Raw genomic sequence first — 5,862 nt, 5'->3', positions numbered from 1 at the left:
CTCCCACATTTTAAAAATTCTTGGCTGAGCTAATCATCAATCTAAGATAGACCAATTAGCAGAAAGAAATGAAGTTTTTAATACATAATTATAGAGAATTCACAGAAGCATAAAAGTCCAATGACAGTGAGGAAACATTAGGTTATAAACATTCTGGACAAAGGAGAGAAAAGGGAAAATGGGGTCTTTTGTTTCAGAAGTCAGAATCAGTGCTTTGCAGGTAATTGAGAAGACCAGATCCTACATGGCATCAGAGTTTTTTTCCAAGCAACTCAGTATCAGTAGGGCCCAGGGGCTACCTAGCCAACAGGAGCCTTGTTGAAGCACTTTTATGTCTGATATGTGATCAAATTAGCCTAAAGTGAACATACCATTTTCCCCCTAAAGCATAATTTTTTATCTGAATCTCTTGGCAGAAATATGAAGAGTGTCACCAGTTGTTTCTAAGTTTTGTTTCCTAATAAACAGCTTAAAAGCAATATCCTTAAACTCACATTTCAGGGTGGAAAAGTTGGTTACCTCACATAAACACAGGTTACTCACATCTGCTTTTTTTTCTTTCAACCTTCCAGTGTTTCTCCAGTTCAATCAAAGCAAAGCTAAGGTTCTCATTGATGTATTATTTATATCTGCCTTCATATACTATCATGTTCTGATCTCTGTTCCAATAAGTTCACATCCTCTGTACTGAGCCAATACATATGAATAGGAAAAAAAACCACCCCAAGTATGCCTTAATTTATTCTAACATACTGTCATACAATGTTGATGTCACTGTATTTTGGGTTATTATGTCACTCCCTCACTGCCAAGTCAGGTATATGAGGTCTGATATTTTGTCTTTTTTCTTTCTTGTGTTTAGAAAAGTGTCATGGAGATGGTGAGGAGAGTGTTGGTGTTCTTTGATAAATTAATTAAAAAATTACAAATAGTTAAAAGGGTAAAATATAGAGCATTATGACCCCACAGAAGTGTAATTCTGACCTAGGGGAGACTAGTTATTTTTTTTTGTAAAGAAACATCTAATAGAGAATGATCCCAGGCAAACCTAGAGCTCATGTCTGGGGCAGGAATGAGAGTTCTAGGCAGAGGACACAGTATGTGCAAAGGCAAGGAGGTAGGAACATTGAGTGAAGTAAATTAATTTCTCTGATTAATTTTGGTGATTCGGTGAGGTAATATGCCTGAGGTACCCAATACACAATCAGTGCTAAAAAATGGCCAGTGTTGTCATTATTGCACTCCTCTGGGTACCCATTCCTTGTCTGCCCACTTAGAAACAGTATTATTTGGGCAACAATAAGCTTCCTTGCTAATCACACAAGAGATCCATGTCATTGTGCATTGATTACAGCTTGAGTGATGTGTAAGTGACCAACAATAAACCATGCTTATGTAAAATTTAAAAAATGATGAGCGTCTACATTCCTACACATTCCACATGCATCAATTTCACCCAAAAGTTTTTCACATGACTGCAAATCGAACTGCTGTTGTTTGGTTCACAGGCCCATGCTCAATTCACTGAGATATACCAGCCAGTACATTTTTCACATGCCTTTGAAATCCCTTCCTCTGTTCTCCATACAACCCAAAGAGTTTGCAGGAAATTACTCATTTTTTTCTTTCTCTACAGGTAAGATTGCATGTACTGAAGTTTAATATATGTAAAATCATGTAGTATGTCTTTATTTTATCTGTCTTCTTTAATTGAGCATAACTATTTTATGAAGTAAAATTTACATAATAAAAATCAATCATGATAAAGTGAACAATTCAGTAGCATTCGTTGAAGTCACAATATTTGTAGCTATCACATGTATATTTGCACTAAAATATTTTAGTCACATAAAACACTGTAGCATTTGAGAGATTGCTCCCCCTTACCCCACACCCTAACTTGTACAAATATCAACCTTAACTGTGTCTTCATCCCCTCTTTGTTTTCTGGCCTATATACACCATCTCATAAACCCTGCCAGCTTGTACATCAGCTTTTTCCACTTGTCTCAATTTTAGGAAACTAATCTGAGTCTTCAAAACATTATTCTTTCTCCTAATCCTGTGTCTGACAACCATGCCCATCCTAATATGGGAGAATGACACTCCCACTTCACCACACAAGCTCCAGGGGCTCCTATCTCAACAGGCAGGTCAGACCCTCACTCACATTATTCAGCTTCATTCTGAGGCTCCAAAAGAAACCCTCTTGTATGGCACATTTAGAGCCCCTTCAAACCTGATTCTTTATCTGGTCTTTGGAAATATATACAAGTTTTTCTGAACACTTTTTGCCAGTGTTGAGCACCAAAGAATATCTGTCTCAAATACCTGGACCCATTATTTTACATTTTAATTTTCCTGGTATATCTCTGCCCCATGTCTGAGGAAGACTAGAAACCTATCTTGGTGGGGGCCTTTTCATACAAAAAGTAAGGACCTTTGGTCAGGATTTCATTCAAAGTTTTGTTTTTCTCTTATGTAAAGTCAGTTAGCAAACAAAGATGCCCATGGATTCTTCTGCTCTAAAATATCTCCAGTCTTTCAATCAGGGGTGTTGAGTTCTGTCTCATTGCCCTAAGGCATGATCTTTAATATAGTCTTATTTTATTTTTAAACCTATTTGATGAATCGTTTACTTTTATATAACTTCCCAGTAAGTAGCTAATCATATCATTTCAGTTAAAGTGTTGATCCTTAACATATTTTAACTTGTAGTTGTTCCTTTCTTTGTAATTAAAAAAACATTGACATTGTCTTCCTCTTTTCTGACTTGATATTCACAGCAGGAGATAACATCACTTCCCAGATCCTTGTGGGGCCTCACATTTCCTCAGTGCAGACTTGCCTCAGAATCCATGAAGTCCTTCCAGCATGAAAGGGCACAATTCCACAGTGCCCTTACCATCAACAGTGTTCTCATTTCACATACATTTTTCCTGACCTTCAAGAAACAATATCAAAGAGATGTTAAAAGACATTCTGTAATAAACTGCAACTACTCTAGTGAACATGCAGGTATCTGTGATGTCAGCCACCCACAGGAACTTACTGAATGAGCCTCTCTCAAGCCCAATTTGATGTGAAACTCAGGGCAGACATCAAAGGCAGGAAGAAGAAAACTCATTCTTCGTTTTCTTTGTTATTTTTACAAAGTCCACTTGTCTGTCATTAAAGGACTTGCAACCAAAATTGAGAAATGTGAAATAAATCTTTTTTTTGTTCTATTTCACTTATGGCTCCTGGTGGCATCTGGTATATTTGAGAGATCCTTGGGGACCTGTCCAGAACTGAATTGTGTATAAGCAGAGGTGAGGACAGGGGAAAGGCATGGAAAAATGGAGTCTGCTTAGAGTCAGATGAGAACTTGTAAAACATGTGATGTGTTAAGGTATTAGGCATTTGAAGGTTTCAAGGGGCCCTGAAGGTGCCATCCAGGACGCTTTGTTTTGGAGCTCCAGAATGAAGCTGAATAATATGAGTGAGGGTCTGACCTACCTGTTGAGGAAGAGACACTGGAGCTCCTGCAGTGAAGTGAGGGTGACTTTTTTTAAGACTTCAAAGGGCATGAGTGTAAGACACAAAGTTGGGGGAAATCATGTTTTGAAGACTCAGATGAGTTCTCTGACATTGGGAGAAGTGGTAGCACCAGAGGTACAAGCTGGAAGGGTCCTGACACAGAGTGTATGGGACAGAAAAGAAAGAGGGAACAAAGAATTAAGGTTGGTACCTTCCACAAGGTAGGGTATGGGGTAATTGGCAGCATTCTCTCAATGGGTATTGTTGAGAGTCAAGCAGGATAATGCTTGCCCAGGAAGTTGGAAGAAGGCCTCAGGTTCAGCACAGCTGCTGCAGGCCACAGCAGACTGCCTGATAGATAGCTGTAATGAAAGAATGAATTGGCCGCTTGCTATGTCACTGTACCAAGAAGGAACAGCAAGTGTTCTTAAAAATACAATGTACCTAACCTTGTGGTTTGTCTTTCTCATGCTCTTCTTCAAAGATTCCTCCCTGCATTCCAGAGAAGGGACTCCACCTGACCCCCTCAGTCTTTTTCTCTTTGTACATCAATCCCCCATGGCCTTTCCTCCATCCAGACCTGAGGGATCTTGCCAAACTGGTCATGGCAGGTTGCACTGGTAACAGGGACCAGAGTACCAAAAAACTCCTCAGCCTGGAAGACTGGCCACTCCCAAGTGGCCTCCATCTGATAAGCAGAGAGTGAAAATGATTTATAGCAAACAGGTGTAAAATGGGGAATTCTAGGTCTGCCAAGTGTCAGCTGAACATACGAATGCTGCACTCCACATTATTTGCACGAGGCACTGAAGTCCCCGCCACACAGCTGCAGCAATTCTTAACCTTTGTACAGCAAACTTGTCCTTGTTTTTCTGAAGAAAGCAGAGTAAACAAACATACGTGGGCTAGGGTAGGCCTAAAAATTAGAGAGAGAGAGATATAGCAGAAGGGCCCACGCACATTTCAATCTTTGCTTTCACTTTATGGTCCATAATTAGGGAAGCTCTACATCCTGAAAAGAAGAAATGTTGGGTGCAAAAAACAGCAGCTGAAATTCTCGCGACTACTGTAGAGGGATCTACTACTTTGAAGGTAACTGCTCCCTGGCTAGAGCCCAGTAACCAGTGGCTGCCACCAGAGTTTGGACAAGAACTGGGACCAGCAGCAGAGAATGCAAGAGAATCAGTGCCCGAATAATTCTGATGAGGAGGACTCAGTAGTAGGATTAGTAAAGCAAATGTCTCAACTATCCTCTCCAGACCGAGCTAAACTCAGTGAAATACTTTTCCTGCTAACCCCTCATCTTCAAAAGCTCCCCCTCTTTATGGTAGTTCAGCAAAACAACCAGAAATTACTCCCTTAAAAAAGGCTTTACTAAAAGCTGTGTATCTGGGAGAAGACATGCAGGGATTTATGCTATTCCCTGTGTTTGAGAGGACCAGTCAGCAAACAGTGACAGGAAAGATATCATGAGGTCTTCTCCTTTAAAACTTTAAAAGACAGTGGGTTTGAAGGGACTTTCCCTCACCCAAGATGTACCTATGGGCAGGTCCCCCAGGTTACAGAACCTGCCTGAGAGTTTAGAGAAGATTGGCTCCATGACATTGGCCACACCGGTCCAGACACAGAATGGCAGCCCAGGAAAGCCTGAAAGATATGGGATGCTGGCAAGTGTAGCCAATTGTGGGAGGTGTCAAAAATGGGGCTGCAGAGAAGGATTGGCCCGAGGATTTAAACCGAGATGCAGCAGCCATCAAAGGGACAGCCATGCACTTCTGGTAAAGTGGGGATCCCTGCAGCCATGTGAGGGAGAGAGCCAGGTTCTTTTGGCCAGAATGGAGAATCCAGAACCTGGGGAGGAGAGAATCACCATGCACCTGTAGCAGAGAACTGCCACTGGACTTTGACAGAGTGGCAAATCCCCACTCCCACAGCTTTAGTGGAGAGAAGAGGACCATGCGGCTTTGGGGGGCTTATTTTGGCCACATGGTCAGGGAAGCAGGAGAGACATTGCCTGGAAGAAGGATGAAAGAACTCCTGCCAGTAGGCCATGAGAAGGTGCCACATGGATTTGGATTAATTAGAGATCCTGACTATAAGGCGCCACAGCAGATGGTGGCAGGAGCCTGGATCCCAGACTTCTGCTTCTTCTCTGGAGTTACTGTACCCCAAAGTAGGGCAGGGTGAGAAGGAAGAGCTGTGGGCATATGTGGGTATCCAAAAATACTTTGATATTTTAATGAAGACTTTAGGTCACTACTTTAAGTTTGTATAGCTTTAAATAAACATTTCCTCTTCTTTTCACAAATGTCTGGTATTGAGAGATGTTTTTCCTAAGGCAGA

This window comes from Artibeus jamaicensis, unplaced genomic scaffold, assembly GCF_021234435.1.
Source record: "Artibeus jamaicensis isolate MK-2021 breed Jamaican fruit bat unplaced genomic scaffold, CSHL_Jam_final scaffold_11, whole genome shotgun sequence".
NCBI lineage: Eukaryota > Metazoa > Chordata > Mammalia > Chiroptera > Phyllostomidae > Artibeus > Artibeus jamaicensis.
Note: the sequence above shows the minus strand (reverse complement) of the source record.